Source organism: Engystomops pustulosus, chromosome 7 (genome assembly GCF_040894005.1).
Source record: "Engystomops pustulosus chromosome 7, aEngPut4.maternal, whole genome shotgun sequence".
NCBI classification, from domain to species: Eukaryota; Metazoa; Chordata; class Amphibia; order Anura; family Leptodactylidae; genus Engystomops; species Engystomops pustulosus.
Window position 1 is genome coordinate 36134436 of NC_092417.1, and position 18689 is coordinate 36153124.

Genomic DNA, 18689 nt, shown 5'->3' on the forward strand with positions numbered 1-18689 from the left:
GGATCTATGAGTAAGTGTCCCTGGTTTATCATGATGGATTTTGATGGTAAATTTTCTTGAAGTTTTAATCATTTTAATTTGCAAAAAAAAAAGGAAAAGAGAGAGAAAAACTAAAAGCACCAATATTGGTCATTGTAAAAGATGCATCTGGAAGACATCTGCCAACAGCTCTCGTTGAGTTTCCTGTGGGCAAGATGAAGGCATCTATTATCCGATAAGCTTGAGGGGAAATTACACTTTATCTAAATTAGCTCATACCTCAATTGAAACTCCTATAATGAATGATATATCATCTCCAATAAAACCACACATCACGCCGAAGATAAATTAGCAAAATGTTAAAATATTTAAATTGAACTTTTCTATTGGTGTACATTTGTGTGGAAGGGCCGGGGCGGCTAATTACCATTCCGCATCCCCCCTTCAAAGTCGGCCGAATGAAATAGCTCCGAAAATGTTTAATTAAATTCAAGACGTAACATTTAGAAGTTGAAGATACCAATCCCTGCCTAGCCAGCTGCAAAATATAGTAACTTGGAAGCAGTGTATAAAACATAGTGCTCAATTCACTTTATTAAAATATCCAATAATAATTGATTTAAAGGCAATAAAGCCTGTTCATTAGAGGGTTTATATTCAAGAAATATTGAAAGTATACCTAAAACTGTCACTTTTATTGTGAATGAACAGGATAATATGATTTGAACAGAGTGTGATGATACTCGGGATTTGTCCTGCAGCTTTCTCCGATAGCTCGTAAAGAGCTGAAATTTAATATGATGCTTTCAGTCAGTTTAATTGAAATTTAATTGCCACTTTGGGCAGAAGGTTTAGAACTGATCAATAAAATACTCCAGTTCTTTTGCCTTGGCACGAGATTCTTGCCTCACCATCAGCAGGGATACCCGCGCAATAAATCTCAGCCATTTGTAAAAGTGGGGTGAGCCTAAAGCTTAACTATCGATAAAAATACTCGAGATTTATGACTCTTGAGGTAGGGTCTCATTTTCCAGATGCAATCAGAAAGCCTCCACTCTAAGTAATATTTCTCATTAGTTCGGTTCAAGAGGTGATTTTAGTCATCAGTCTTAAAGCTTCATCATATGAAAGAAATCTGAGATGGAAATCTACCATCAAAATCCATCATGATAAACCCGGGACACTTACTCATAGGCACTGTGACTGTGGTAATCTTCTTATATTTTGTTATCCATGGCCTCCTGCCTTCAAAAATCAATGTTTAACATTATGCTAATGAGCCGGAGGGACTTCCTTAGCCCTCTCTGTAATCTGGCTTTACAGACTGTTACATTGTCTCACCCTCGATCCTGTCCCCCCAGAACCTGTGTAGTAAACATCTCCTGCTCACTGCATCGCCCCCCTCCAGTGTGTAAACCCAAATCCCAGAGGAGGAAAAGTAGGGGAAAGTGAATTGTTCCCCTGACTCCACTCACGTTACTGTAGACTCTTGTCAAAGGGGAATCTGAGCATTACCTCCATCAGTAGGTTTACATCTAGTTTTAGTTGGTCTAAACTGTGCAGCAGAATTTTTGGCGAACAGACTATTTTCAGTTGACCACGCTTCTTCCCGTTGACACCACACCAGTTTTCGAAAGGTCACACCTCCTAAGTCAGACAAGTCGGTCACTGACCATACCTCCATCAACTCCTAAGAAATAGACCCTGGTAGCCTCCAAATTAAATTGTATTCTGCCAGACTTCTAGCATTCAGTTTTGGATTTGACCCTGAACCCAACTGAGGATCTTCCGGTACTTTTGGTCAGGCTTACTCTAGCTATCAATCAGTGTCCATATTTCATATATCCAGCCAGCTTTATGTTGAACACAACTGATGGACATGTATGTTATCATTGCAATTCTGACTTGACAGAACTAGACAGACAGGGCTGAACCTAAACTTTCTGCTGCCTGGGACCAGCAAGAAAATGGCGCTTTCTATACTCCACCCTGTATTAATATATCAGGTTATTTTTTATTTAGTACATGGGTTCTCCATGCAGTGGCTCTCACCCAAGCTGACATCTTGTCTGAAGAAATGGTATTTTAAGTGTCAACTTCTTCTTTGTAGCAGATGACTGCATCCTCTGATACCCCCCCCCCCCCATCTTGCTGCTGGTGGTGCCGCCTGAGGCAAGAGGCTCAACTCGCCTAATGACTGGTACAAACTTGTAGACAGAGCAGAGTCAATATATATGATGTGCCAAATTCTATAAATGTTCCCATGGAAAACAATGGGTTCAGGAACAAGTCTTGATGGTTTTGAGTTCATAATATGAGGTGGGATCACCCTGGGACCTCTTGAGGGTCTGAATCCCAGGTGCCATTATGCATGAACTATAAAGAACTGCAGAAGTAAAGCTCTTTATGTGGGTAGGTGGTATAGATTCTAGTTATATATGTAGAAAGTGGGAGTTTATATGTGTCCTTAGTCTTATCTTATGGATCTATATATGGTACTTGACTCGTGCATTGTAGTGCGATGAAGATTAAAAGGGGTTTTAAAAAGATGGTCACCTTCAGAAAGTCATTAATGAAAAAATGGCTATAAATATTTTCAAATGTCAGCGCTGATAGGAGAATCCAGCAAGGCGTGCGCTGTAAATCAGAAGCAGGACCTTGGGAAGGAATTAAAAAAAGGGACAGGGTTCCTTGGTATTTTAGAAGTAATTACTAACGGAGAGAGGGTAATGATGGCGCTGTAAATCACATTAAGTTTGGCCATTAGAGGTGGATTGGTTTATAAAGCGCAGCCACGATTCCTGGAAATTGCAGGGAAAGTTATTTCTACTTTTGCGTTTTGATTACTCACGTCCCGCCCAGCTTTTCTGCTACCCCTTCCCTCCTGAATACTACTCATTCGATGATATTAGCGCTATAAAATGACACGGATGTGATGCTCCATGGAGCGCTGATTCCATACAATTAGATATATCCGGCTGTAGTCTGGTATGTCACACTATGTGGCTTATTTACTAAGGGTCCGTCGGACGCATTTTCGTCGGGTTTCCCGACGATTTCCTTTTTGTGCCGAATTGCCTTGGGATTTTGGTGCACGTGATCGGATTTTGGCGCATCGGCGCCAGCTTGCATGTGACAGAAATGGGGGGGGGGGGTGCGTGGCCATCGGACAACGTGCAGGATTTTACATTTAGAATTTTGTCGCAAGACATACACTTTCAAGCACCGGGAAGAACTTGAACTCCGGCGGGCCTCGGCAGGAAAGCAACGGATGCAGGAACTCGGGCGCTGGATCTTCATGAATCGCGCCGGACTTCATCCTCGTCGTACTGTCCGAATCGGGGATCGCGATTGGACCAGGTAAGTAAATTTGCCCCTATGTTTCAGTGCCAGGCATACTTTACTACAGGGCACTAGACCCATAGATGCTATGCTAAGCTTTCCAACACCTATAAGAACTTTGTATAAGGGACTGGTTATACAACAGTAAGGAACAACCTGACCATCATCAGCCTCATTGTTGTCCTATCCATTGGATAAGTCATTTCCATCAGATCGATGGGGGGAAGGCCTGACACAGTGGGGGGAATTTAACAATGTGTCTCGGGTTCCGCCAGTCATGCAATAGAAAACACTAGTCTTCTGCTGCACCACATTTATCACTGTGCAGTATAAGACTGTCATTTCCTACTTTACATCTAGTTTTAGTTGGTGTAAGATGTGCACCAGAATTTTTGGCACACAGACTATTTTCAGTTGACCACACCTCTTCCCGATGAGACCACACCTGTTTTCCAAAGGTCACACCTCTTAAGTCAGACAAGTCGGAATAGTTCCAAAAAAGTTCTGAAGCCCTTAATAAATGTGGAACAAGAGCGTTAATAAATCCCTTCCCCCTCATTGACCCCCTGCATCTGCAAATGAAACTACACACTGGAGAGAACCGAAATCACGTAGGAGCCATATGACATTTCTGCAGCTCAATTCAGACTTAAAGGAGTAGTCCTAGAAAAAGTTACTAGAGCATCGGAGATAGAACAACTGGTCACTGGAGGTTCTCTGGACTTCTAGCGATGTGTAACATAAGTTATTTTTATACACCTTTTAATGAACTTCTCATCTTGTTTTAGTGTTGTATTTTACCAATTCATAGGATTTTTAATACTTTGACCAACTTGTCAAATCACATATTTTTTGGCAGTGGAAGTGCAATGTAACACATCTCTAGACTCGATTTTTATACCCAGACTATGGCACATACCTCTTGTTTGTTTGTTTCGTCATATTCTGAAGCTAATAACTTTTTCATACTACAGGGTATAGAGCTGGGAAAGGTGTCATTTTTTGCAGGATGAGATGTTGTGTTGTGTCCAAGGACACATTGCCACCCTGGACCACCAATGTAAGTTCATGTATCTTTGTTTGTAGACACATTGCTCTATTAACGCTTGCTGTTCTTCAATATGTTGATCTAGATATTCATATTTCTCATTAGCAGGGTTAACTCAGGTTATAGTTATGTGAACATGTATTGGACCTTCATATAGTCAAATGGATTTTCGATGGACTTTGATATTGTCATATACATTTCCTTTTAGCAGGACAATTTAGGAATATTTGCATGCATTAATCTTTTATGTCACCATTTAAGCTTCTAAGTGAGATCCACACCCCCATTATCCCTAGTGGGTAGGACCTTTGGTTGGCTGTAGTCTCACAGGCTCACCCCATTGTGTTATTTGCTTGTCTTAAGTTTTTTAAATGGTTTTGAAACCCTGTTGTGTTAGTTTCCATTTGCTTAATAAAGTATTTTTACTCTACATCTTGTGTTTATCCTTAGTGTGCCAGGTGTGTAACTAAAAGAGTGAAGGCCCCATAGCAGACTTTTCAATGGGGCCCCCTACCACCTAAATACATATTTGTTACACATTTATACACTTTTGCGAACACATTTATGCACTGATACATTTATACACTTACACAGATCTGTCCAAGTAACTTCTGACCAAATGTGGAAGTTCAACAGCAGGAATAAGAGATAAGAGATTCCTAGTCCTGTTATTCTGCAGTATAATACACGTATAATGGTGAAAATCCTCTATTCTTTAGTATGTCAGGTTGGATGTTGGGGCCCCCTCTCACTGCGGGCCCCATAGCAGCTGCTATGTCTGCAACCACTGCAGTTAAGCCTCTGTGGTGTGCTTCTCTTGGGTTATACTTTTGTTTTACTCTCTTTGTTATCCCACTAGACATCTCTAAACGTAGATCGCCAACTTTCATACTGCTTTTTACCTACACCAAGCTGAACACACATGTGTAGTCTACATTAGTAGTTGTTGAGCCCCAAAACGTGTATAGTATGATACATTTGTTCTCATACATATAGTCCACATTAATAGTATGTTAATTGTATATAGCCCACATTAATAGTATATTAATAGTATATAGTCCACATAAATAGTATATTAATAGTATATTGTCCACATTAATAGTATATTAATAGTATATAGTCCACATTTACCCAAAGCATAAGTTTTGTACTTTCTGTGTTGTTTGTAAATGTTCAGAAAAGGAGTCAGTTCCAGAACTTTGGGGATCATAATGTCAGGCTGAGGTTTCTTGGTCCCCTTCAGATAAAATTATTGTTAGGACACACTCAACTTTTACTCCTAGACCCACAAATTAGGATTTTCTAATCTGGCCCTCAGAGTTGCAACATTGTGTTGGAGCCTTTGCTCATTGGATGATCATCTGATTTTCTGGTTGGCCAGTCCAATCCTGATTGGATGGTTATTTTTATACATAAACGGAGCCATCGTGGATAACAGGACCTGATACGGCACCAAGGAAATGTGTGATGACCTTCTCATCTCACATCAATTATTCAATTTTATGGCTAGACTAGTGCGATTGATTGAACATCTATCCCAAGCATCCAGTCTTGCCATCGATGCCTTCAAGTGTTGTACTTTGTTGTCTAAATTTCGAGCCTTTCGGTCTAAACCTAAGTTACTGACACATACACGAACATACTTTTTACTGTCTATCCTTTAAGTTTATTAAAGATGTAAAACACAAGTCATGGGTTGCAAGGGTTGGCAGCAGCGGCAAGTTCTCTACCATCCATCTTTCCTGTGTAACATTCGGCGAGAAGATTAAAAAAAAAGTCAGCACCTGCAGCTCTCAAGGAAGAATTACAGCAGAGCCCTGTGTAATTTCGCTGACCAAAATCTTGCTTCATAAGTAATCAGGTCCCAGGGCAGATTTATATGTGTCCCAGAGTAAAGGATAGAGGAGCTCTGGAGATATGGAGGATAGACAGGAAACACTCATCTAAACTTTAACCCCATAGACATCAATGCAGGCTGGAAAATATAAGAGCACAGAGGTTTGGGGATGCTGTACACCCTGCCTCTAAGTTAAAGGGGACCTGTTACCTCTCTTTTAGGAACTAATTCTATTCTGCATAATATAACATTTGGATTCTACATTTAATATTTTTTTTTCTTAAAAAAACCATTGTTACAAACAATAGTACAGTACTGGAAAGTAATGCATTTGGGGATATTTATCATGACTTGTACACCAGTTTTCTGGAAAACAATCCCTAAAATAATTGCAAATTCTTGCGAACCATCAGTAATTGTGATTCTTTCCCTCTTCGTGCCACTTCCATTGGTTCTATTGGGGTGTCCATCAGAAATAAATCCCCCCCCCCCCAATTAATGTCATAATCATTCTAATAGAACAATAGTACAATGTAGCTCATGGGTATTGTGCACCCGACTACATGAATATGCTCAAAATGTGTCCAATCAAAAAGTAAACCCCATGTTATAAGGAATGGGGGGGAAGGAAAGGGATTATTGAAAGACCCAAAACGGTGAGTGGTAAAGGGGGTTGGAATAGAGAGTTAATCAACCCTCTTCTTTATCAATGTGTGGACCAGTCCTGGACAGGTAAACTCTTCCCGTTGTTGACCAAAGGTTCCTGGCAAACCACGAAGCAGTTTATAAGACGCCTTGGTCTACAGGATGGATCCAACGGTGTATATCCAAGGAAATAACCCAGAATGCACTAAGATACAATCCAAACTCCTGGAAACAGAGTCAATGAGAACTAGTAGTTAAGAGAAAATAAAAATTACTAAATTTTTCTTATACAAGATCCTAAAATCGATGGGCTATGGCTCTGATGTCATAATGTCATCACATGGCACTTAAGAGCTGCGACCAGCTGTGTCACAGAAGAGAGGGGAACTACATTGGAGGCATGGGGACTGCAGAGCAAATGATTTTTTGTACAACAAAAACTATTGTTCCTTATAACAAAGTTACTACTGTGTTATATTTTATATGTGTATGTACCCGATGATTTGTAAAGTGCTATGGAATATGCACTATACCGGCAGTATAATTTAGCTTTGTTCTTAAGTTGAATTTCTATGTAAGTCGAAACTGGTATATTTTATCATTGTAGCTCCAGACAAAAAAAAAATGTGTCCATGTGACGATTGGTTTTTCAAAATGTTGTGCTGTCATGGGAACAAGGATCAACAATAAAGCTTCATTACAGACACCTTACAGCTGATCATTGTAGCCTGGGACTAAAGTAATGTGTCCAGAGAACTTCCCCAGAGGTTACAGGGGGCAGAGAGGTCCGTCTCTAACTAGGGGTTGTCTGTAAGTCAGGTCGGGGACCACTTGTATATATAATGATTTATTACTAAAAAGGAAAGGAAAGTGGGTGGTGGAGACGGCTGTAGAAAAGAACCCTAATAGGGCTGGCTGCTGCATTGTGGCCAATAAGGGGGCTATATTTTACTTTAGGGGCACAATTGGTTTGGGCTACATATAGTAAGGGAGGGGGATGCAAAATTACATTTCTTATACAGCTGTCCCATGCCCATTGTTCCTTGGAAAAAAAATTGGTTACAAAAAGGTTGGGAACCACTACTTTATACTATGAATATATTAATGTGTATTAAATAGTGTATTACACAAAGAATAAATGATTATAATAATTAGCATATGCAAATAGTGGATCCTGACTTATCCTAGGTAATGCAGCCAGTACATTGATATACAGGGTGCACATTGAAACAATGATGGTCCTGTTATCTCATATTAAAAACGCTCTTCCCAACCTTAGAGAAGGTTCATTCAGTCAGACTACTAAATCCATACACGTATCTAATTAACCAGGCTATTCCAAAATAGTATTGTGCTGGTCATTTTATGGTACTTTCTTGAGCAAACTGTTGCCTTAGGGCTTTCTTTTTATGTTTCATTTACCTACATCCTCATTACAGGACAATTACCAGGTTACATTACTGGAGCCTTGTATATGGAGAATCATGTGAATGTGCTGTATTACTTGTCTAGGATCTTATCACATTCTGGTATGTATCATAAAGATATCCTTGTGCCGTATTACGTGACTTTAATAGACAATGGATCTGGAAACCAGCCAAACATTTCCTCCAATAAAGTTTTTAATAATGCCAATTTTGTCGCAAACGTTTTTAAATGTAAAAACACAAATTCTACAAAAAAATCCCCATTGGTTTTCCTTATGGAGTCATATCTTTAGGTGTACTGTAAAACCTCTGTACCTCTTTTGAATACCACCCTGACCAGATTTCGATGACATAGTAGAATTTCACTTTTTATTATATATACTGGCTCTTCTTTGAGAATGCCTCCCCCAAACTAATCTGTACTACTATATAAACTTTGAAAATTACTTATAGTCATTTTTATATCAGACAATTTTAATATTGGGGGGGGGGGGGTGTTATGAACATTTTTCTAATAAACTTAATTAAGAAATTCTTCTTTGTTTGTAAAGAAACAAGCTGCAAAATGTCCCTAAGTAACATTGTTACTTCTCTGTTGTCAAGGAAGATCCCGCTACCAGCATGAAGAACGGACTCTCTATCTATTCTTCTCTCTCTTGTTTTTGCAAATCTGAGCAGTGAGCGTTAACCCTTTCTGCTCATGTATGCTATGAGCATTATTTTCAAACATCAAGATGAATGTGAAGGGGTTAATCCTCCCTTATCGGAGCAGTGTAAACAAAGACAGGGAGATTAGATGTAAGCTCATAGTCAGCTCCATAAACAAACACTATACAAGCTGGCATATTTTTTAAAATATAAATTTTTTTTTCTAAGGAGAATTTCTTAATAAAGTATATTAAAAAAATACCCCTCAGTTATACTTTAAAATGACTGGTAAATGCATTGACATATTTTTTTCATATATTTAACACAATATAAATTAATAATTTATAAATATGCATATATATATACATATATATATATATATATATATATATATATACAGTTATACCACCTCAACTCATCCCACAAAAATGTTTTACACAAGTCTGTAAAATGAGAGGAATATTATGAATGGAAGCTGGGCTCCTTGATATTGAGAGTTAGGGACAGTGAACCCTAAACTCAAGCCTTGCCTGCTTGCCTTTTTGTATCCTGGGTGAAACGAGACAACCAAGTAGACGGTCCTTCCCCGAGCCAAAGTGTGGACACATAACAGAACAAACAAATTACACAAAGGGGAGGTCAACAACCCAAAGATAGCTAATCAGGCACAAAATCACAGATACAGATATTGAGACAACCACATTCCACATGTCTTATTAGGACATATGGACATTATTAGGAGAAAGCTTCCACTCTATTAGAAAAAATGGAGACTCATGAAATCCATGTAAACCCCAGCCTAGCATTTTCTTTTTTTGGTTAGTCAGAGGTTGTTATAGAAGTTGTTCTTTGGGGTTTTTGGAAGCTGTACAAGTGGTGATCAACTGATCGCTAGACCAACTTGCATTTTGATCGCTAAAAAATAGTTTTTCCTACGTGAGCAATTGGCAATGGCAGGCAAATCAACAAATCATGGAAAAAGTTGTGGAGCACTAGGAAACCATCCTAGTTCTAGATCAGTCTTATACAATGTGCTCTAAACTTATGTTCAGTTTAACTTTATCAACTAATTTGAAAAGCCATCACGATTTGGTTACATTTTCTTAATTTTACTTCCCATATTTGGTCTCGGCACAAACAATATGTTCATTTTTCGAATAAGTCAAACGTAATATTTGTTACGCAGTGAGGAACACGCCGATTTCCAAGGAAGGCAAAGCATTAAAAACAAATTTGCTATTGCTCTGACTTTATCTAACCTTTCCCTTACACTTTTCACAAACAATATATTTTGTATACTGAAATGGAAAAAAATTTCCTTAGAAATTAAAGCTCAGAATGTTTCTCCAGTGAAGCGTCAGTAGAGACACTGGGACAGGGAGGTGGACCGGAAATAATTTTTGTATTAGCGCCATCATTTTTCGTCTTGTTGCCGGTGAAGTATACTGACTTTTAGAAGGCATTGAGGTGTATGGGCAAGGGGGGAGGGTAATGCAATTGGAGTGGTATTAAATTGTCTTTAAGGTCCACCAGTTCCATAGCTTCTATCTGATCACTATGCACTATTCACTTATCTGCCTTCTTGCAATTAATTTCTTGATATGTAGAAGAAAACTACAGACAACAATGTTATTTACTAAAGGTGTAGGAGAAAGGAAGCCTGGGGCCAGGCAAGACTTTCTAAATTCTCATTTCCCATCTTGTCTGATGAATCCTATAATGAGTTCTAGGTTGCTCTGCAGGATGCTATAATTGATAATATAATAAGTACTACTATATTATCATTAAGGAATAGTCTGGTTCATGCTCGGAGAACACTGACAGGTATACTGTAGACACCTCTGTGGGAAACGGGAGTCAATGAACCAGAAAATTGGGATGTTTTCTGATGAAAATTAAAAACGCCTTATGAGCACTTCTCATTGTAACATTGCAAATTACAATACATCATTTCAATCCAGGGTAGTATTGTGCTAGATCAACTGTATTCACTAGAAGACATATCTTTAACCAGTAATGCAAAAAAGCACACACTTAAATCACATAGTAGCAAAAATGTATAAAACATTGGCAGCTTACCCAACCTTATGGCCATTGTAAAGACAAATCCGCCTTTTGGACGCCTCCTGGTGCACGGACAGGTATCCTTCCTTAACCGCCTGGAACTGGTATATGAAAAAATTGGAACCGGCACAACACAAAGGGAAATCCACAGGTCTTCTTTGCCAAAAATACATATCCTCTTTTATATGAAAAGCATCCTCAACCAGATCGTTTCCTCGTGTTTTAGGATGTTTTTCATATAATAAAGAATACATATTTTTGACAAAGAAGACCTGTGGATTTCCTTTTGTGTTGTGCCGGTTTCAATTTTTTCATATCTTCATCAGTGGTGTGGCCAGATACATATTGCGAAAAAAATTTTCAGAAGCACATATTCAGAAGCAGTAGCAATCTCATATTATACACACAAAGATCTTATTGGAACTACCGGGTAAGCTAAGCATAGCCTGACATGGTAGAGCTATGGAATTGAATGGTAAGGCGCCACCTCCCATTACTAATCCAACACCAAGTGATCTAGAAGCCCATCCCAAAAAGCAATCATCTACATAAAGGACTAGGTCTTGATGACCATCTTCATTTAAAAGGTCACATCTTTAGAAGTTGACTTTAATTGCAATTTTATGTAACAACAACTCTCACTGTATATCTATAATGTCTACAAGATCACCTATAGGCATGTGTTTGTTTAAAATATATACAGTACATTTCTTCCTCCAAAGATCACCTTTATTGGATCTGTTTGTTCTACAAAAATACATTTTTTTGCCAGTTTTTATCTTTATTATTTTTACACACACATATTAAACTCTACTGTATAAGAATGTGTACCAGTGGAGATTTAGATATAAAATAGATGTGTAGAAATGACACAACACAAGATGATCTGACTCTCACAGTTTTTCAGTGGGCACAATATTCTGTATCTTCCTGAAACAGATTTATAGAAATCATAAAGTGGAAACTAGGGTTAATCTCTTTAAGGGCTCTTATTTGTATAACTATTATAGTAACAGGATCCTGGATATTCTGCATTGGAGATCCAGTAGCTTTAAAGTGCAAGTTAACTTTTGACAAGTTGACAAAAAATGAATAGTATAGATGTTAATAATAAAGTGTTTAATAATAAAGTTTTTAAAATATACTTAATTCAAGAAATCTGTTCCCGTGTTCTGCTTTCTCCTGTGCCTTTCTTTCTTTTTTAAGAAGTTTGTGTAAATCAGCTTTCTGTCCTGTATCCACGGAGAGCTGAGAGATAAGGAGAAGCTGATAAAGTGTCTAATGACTTCACTCTCTACAGACATTCCCTGAAAAGTCTAATCTCCTCAGAAAGCTGAATCATAGAGGCAAATAAGAGTTCATTATTAGCTTCCTAATCTGTCTTTGGCATCATGAATGTAAGCTTGTCCGGGCCATAGCTGGAGCGTTAATACATCCAAGTGCATGAGAGAAGAGGAGTGAGCGCTCCTCAGCCCTCCACTCTCCATTGAAAGCTAAGTGGCTAGCACCATAATATGGCAAAATATAGGACATTTTATTTTTCCATGCAGCAGCTCGACTTGGTCAAGGTGAGGTGACACAGCGTCTGCTCACCAAGACTGGGTGCCATAGATGTCTATGGGGGCAGTGATCTGATCGTCTATGAGGTCCATCTGCATGAGACCTCAAGTGGATGGACCTCAAAAGCCTTTAAGATACACTGCTAACTAAAGGATAAAGAAGTAAAACACTTAATGAATTATATTGCAAAGTTTACAATTATTCCCTAGACTATTCCTTTCTGAAATTAAAGAAAATAGCTTCAAATGTTTAATTACACGTTAAAGTGAACCTGTCATCAGGAAGTCTCGGGGGGTAGAGATAGTTAAAATGAGAAGTTCTTGTGGCAGTGAGCTGATGTAAGCGAGGGGAGGGAGCAGGGGAGAGGCTGAGGGAGGGGGAGGGTGATGAGTATAGATGAGGGGAGGAGAGATTGAGTAGAAGACAACTTATGGCTTATGAACTGCCCCTCCCCCGGGACTCACCACACACTGCTGACAGGGAGCCAGGTAATGTTAAAGATACAATTATAAATCAGTGGAATTATTGAAATTATTATTTTTGAAATGAAGTTGGATTCTGTCATTCTGTAAAAATGACTTTTCTGGTGGCAGGTTCCCTTTAAGTTACACCTCTGTCATGGACTAAAGCACAGAAAATTCTATGCATGTATAGATACTATATAGCAGGTGAGTCAAGTATGTTTTACAATTTTTGGATTTTGCCTTTCCTTATCTGTGCTGACACGGGTTTCCAGTATCCTGAAGGTTATATTCACATATATATATGTATGTAATGAAACTTGGTGTAGCCATTTTTATTGATTATACTAAGCTTTATACTAAGCTTTCTACATTGTCATTTTATCTAAAGTCTCCACATCTGTGCATTACTTTTCTGTACAGATAGGGGCTCATTTACTAAGGGACCGCAGACCGCACTATTGTCGGATATTCTGGCGATTTCCGATTTGCGCTGCATTTAACAAGGGGTTTTTGGTGCATGCGATGTGACACAAATCAGGGGGGCGGGCAATCGGACGATCCGACTGATTCGGACTTGGGCGGGATTTAACAATTAAATTGTGTCGCTAGACAATGCACTTACGTGCACCAGGAAGAAGAAGGTGTACTCTGACGGACCTGAGCGGGGAGCGACACATGCAGGATATCGGGCGCACGCTCATAGAGAATTGCTGCACAATCCATGATCATCGGACATTCCGGATCGGGGATCGTGACGTGGACAGGTAAGTAAATATGCCCCATAATGTCATACAAAAAGCCCTTGAAAACTTCTTCTTATAAACAAGTAACTATTATCATTGTGTCTCATTTACATATGTAAAAACTGTTTATATTTACAAATAAAAAAAACTATAGAAGGAGATGTCAAGGTCAGCGTAGAAAATAAAAAGAAATATTAAATTGACAAACCCTCGTCCCTGCGAGAGCTTTGTAGAAATGATTATCCAATTAGCAGCAGCGGCCAAATTGTGCGTCTCTCCCAGGGACGGGCCCGGCCCTCTCTTCATTTTCTGCAGCTCTCTATGAACTTGTAGAAGGTAATTCGGCTCCAAACAGTTTTCTCATCAGTGCTAATTATAGTAATACATCTAAATGCCTCTTACAAAATGCATGAACCCTTTAAGCCGCCTCATTATAATGGGATATAATCTTTGGCTGAATATATATCAGCCCCGTTATCACCACTCACCTACAGGCAGCAACACGGAAAAAAACAAACAGACGGAAAAATGGAACAAAAAGCTCGGGATATTCTTTGTTTAGGATTTATAAAATGTAACTATTGTGTTATTGGTGGAAACAAAGGAGCAAGTGCCGGCAACAAAAGGAGAAAACGGGTGTTGGGTGGGAGGGGTACGATTGGAGGGAGGTGCAAAATTGGTAGAACTGAAATTACCAAATACATGTCCTTTATGATTTGTATCTGATTTGTGACACAATGGAATAAACCCAAGGTAATTACTCATGATTGTTACTTTTTACAGGGCACTTCCACTATGCCGTTTTGCACAGGGTATGATCATAGCCCCGAGGATTTGCTCATGGGGTATTTGAGTAGTGATTACTAAGTATAAGAATGTTTAGAAACACTTCTCTAAATACTCAAATCATTTTATATTCAGTCATCCAAAAATGTAAAGTGATTTTCTCCTTAAAAGGAAAAATATTCCCTGTGAAAGTATTGTTATTAGAGTTAAGGCAAAATTGTCACGTTGAAAATGAAATGTGATCTGATAGAACTGGAGAAGTTGAGCAAATTGTTTATATTGTCCTATCTGCCGGTAGTATGTTATAGAGCAGGAGGAGTTAAGCATATTCAAATGGAAATAGGATCCGGCACTCACGATTTAGGTGAAGAAATCCTTTTCTTTATTGGTTAAAATCAGACATAGCAATCACAAATACAGGTACATTGTAATATTAGCGATCAACGCGTTTCGGCGTATAGCCTTAGTCATGATCTAAAATTGTGTGAACAAACCCGGTTTAAAAAAGCCTCCTCACCTAGACCTCATGTCCAGTGGGAGGGGAAAAGGTGAAAACCAACATTAACCTTTAAATTGCTGGCCTATGTTAAACAGAGATCACTAATTGTACAAATGTGAACATGAGCCTATGGGGAGCAGGCCCTAAGACACTAGACATGTGTACACAATCCACTAATGTTCAAAAACAAATTAGAAAAATTATCCGCATTATTGTACAGTGTCCTATCTGCAGGCAGCATGTTATAGAGCAGAAGGAGCTGAGGAGATTGTACATTGTGTCCTATCTACAGGCAGTATGTTATAGAGCAGGAACAGATGAGCAGATTGTACAAAGTATACTATCTGCATGTAGCATGTTATAGAGCAGGAGGATCTGAGCAGATTATACATAGGGGGTCATTTACTAAGGGCCCGATTCGCGGTTTCCCGACGTGTTACCCGAATATTTCCGATTTGCGCCGATTTCCCCTGAATTGCCCCGGGATTTTGGCGCCCGCGATCGGATTGTGGCGCGTCGGCGCTGTCATGCACGCGATGGAAATGGGGGGGGGGGGGCGTGGCCGAACGGATTCGGAAAAACCGGCGCATTTAAAAATAGAAAAGTGTTGCGGAGCTTGCACTTACCTTCACTAGGAATAGGCCGGTGAATTTGAGTGCGTTCCGATGCTCTTCAGCGCAGCAGCGCCACCTGGTGGACGTCGGAGGAACTGCCTTAATGAATCCCGGCCGGACCCGAATCCACCGCAGAGAACGCGCCGCTGGATCGCGAATGGACCGGGTAAGTAAATCTGCCCCATAGTGTCCTATCTGCAGGCAACATGTTATAGAGCAGGAGGAGCCCAACAAATTGTACATTGTGTCCTATCTAGAGGTGGCATGTTATAGCGCAGGAGGAGTTGAGCAGATTGTACACAGTGTCCTATCTGCAGGCAGCATGTTATAAAGTAGGAAGCTGTGTACATTATATATAGTGTATTATTTGAAGGGTGTATGTTATAGAGCAGGAGGAGTTGAGCAGATTGTACACAATGTCCTATCTGTCAATCCTTTCTACTGGACTTTCTACTCAACTCCATGGAATACGCAGTGATTAAAATGATATGATTTATGTTACATTGAATCTTGTAATTTGTGCTATTTACTATTCAACTTCTTACTTCTGTGGCTTTTTGATACAAAGCTCTGAAAGCAAATGCAGTCTCTGTATTACTTATAGCTACACAATGGGGCTCATTTACTAAGGGTCCGCGGAGTGAATTTTCGTCGGGTTTCCCGACGATTTCCGTTTTACGCCGAAGTAGCCCGGCATTTTGGCGCATCCACACTGGCTTGCAAGCGACAGAGATGGGGGGGCGGGCCATCGGTCAACCCGACGGATTCGGACAACGCGCAAGATTTAACATTTAGAATTGTGTCACTAGACAATGCACTTACAAGCAACGGGAAGAAGAAGGTGAACTCCGGCGGACCTCGGCGGGGAAGCGACGGATGTGCACGATCTTAGTGAATCGCGGCAGACCCGAATCCTTGTCGGACAATGCACCGCAGGATTGCAACAGGACCGGTAAATAAATCTTCCCCAATTATTTTAATTCATCGAGATCTTCCATGACCATAGACAATACATAGATCAGATAGATACGTTTCCCCTCACCACACTGATGTGTGCCACTTCTGATACTTACACTGCCCAAGCAGACCCTCGCTAGGAATACAATGAGCTTGAACTGTTCTTCTTTTCCAAATTTGCACAAATTTATTTTTTAAATGTCCCCCAAGTAACCTATTAGAGATACATTTTTCTCCCGCAATGTGTATGCAAATTCATAAAACATTTTTTTTTTTCCAGAAGAAATCCTTTAACTAGCAAATGGGCCATGCAATAATGTGCAAAAATGAGTTATACAAACTGAAAGCCGGGGTGTAAAGAGGAGCATCGTCTGAGACTAAAATAAAGACAGATTTTATGGTATTTATGTCAGTTAATTTAACTGCTGGTAGGGGCTTCAGTGGTAACACGAGTTAGTTCCACTGTTTAACCTTGCAGGATTAATTTATGCTTTATGACATCAGTGCTTTATCATTCGCTCCTTGGGAAGACAGTTATCTCATTAGCCGGAATTTAATGAAATGCAAGGATACACTTCTTAATTTCAAAGATTACTATAACACAAATCGATTGTAAATCTTTGCCCGAGGGACCCTTAGGCAGTCACCTGTTTAACACCCTTTACAGAGTGGCCAATCTCAATAGCTGAACTGAGCTAGAACCCCGGACCATTGCTGCACAACTTTACATCTACTTCAATCCACTCTAAAAAATATATAGGATTTCTAGTTCTAAATATAAAAAAAAAAGACTTATGTACCGTAATTATGAAGTATTTGGTAAACACAAGTTGGTGTTTTGGACAGTAATGGACTGGGGTATGATGAGCCTATGGTGATTTTGAGGGCCCACTCTCCATCCACACAACCCACACATGTAGGATGCATCATCATAAGATGTAATAATCCATAATATTTGTGAATCCGCAAACAGGGTTACAGTGATTGCTCCATTCACTTCTCAATGGGTTTACCTTCTTCTGGATCTTTGCGGTCCATTACTATGTTTTTGAGCTTGGCCCCACTGGAAGATTCTCCGGTAGTGTGGTGGGCCAGTCCAACCAAGGCTTTGAGTTAAAGATAGTAAAGAGGGAATATTTTAACGGCTGTAGATCTAAATGTATGGGGCCAGAAATATTCCCCAGTGGAACTGCAGATTTCTGGCCCTATAGCACACCGATCATACACCGAAAAATGGATGGAGTGAAGGGCATTGGCAAGTGTGGGAAATTGGGATGGGCTATAGCTTCCATATATACCAGACACTCATCTTACATTCCACTATTTTTTAGTAAATTTGATAAATTTTCCAGACCTACATTTTCTTTCCATCATTTAAAAAAAAATGCACATTTTTTTTGTCAGTGTAACCAAGGCCATTCCAGCTAGTACATCATTTTTATTTTTTAATTTTGTTTTTATTTTGCCCATGACTACATTGCACATCCCATAAACCCAATTTCTTTCTAGTCCACAAGTCTGAAGGGTGTTACCCATTTAATATGCAATGCTTTCTGATTCCTGATTTTATATTGAAATATGTGCATTTCTTCATGTATTTTTTTGCTATGACTTAGAACCCAGAAGGTTTGAAACACATAAGTTAACAGATTTGATGTTTGGTTTTAACTTGCTGAATTAAAGTTCACATCTTTTGTCAATATCTTCAGTGCTGGAGCGTTCTTGGACTTCTTTGTTTGTGACTATATGCTGGCCCAACGTCTGTTCCGGGTTCATAGTTTCCTGTGGTGACTTTTTCTGTGTTGTGCTTTGACAGTTGGACTCGCTTTTCCATCCATTGACTGGCATCAGCCATAGAAGTACGGTTAAGGCTGGTTTACAAGACTGTAGATGGGGGCCGCAAACTAGCGGCAAAAATGGCAGCCAGTCACTATTGACTTCCACGGGGTTGTGTGCACAAACCAATACAAATACAAAGCAGATCCTTTTCTGGTCCAAATTTGCAGCTTGGCAGCTCAGCTCCTATGAAGATGGGTGGGGTGAGCAGCACTCACTACCCCTCATCTTTACTGGCTA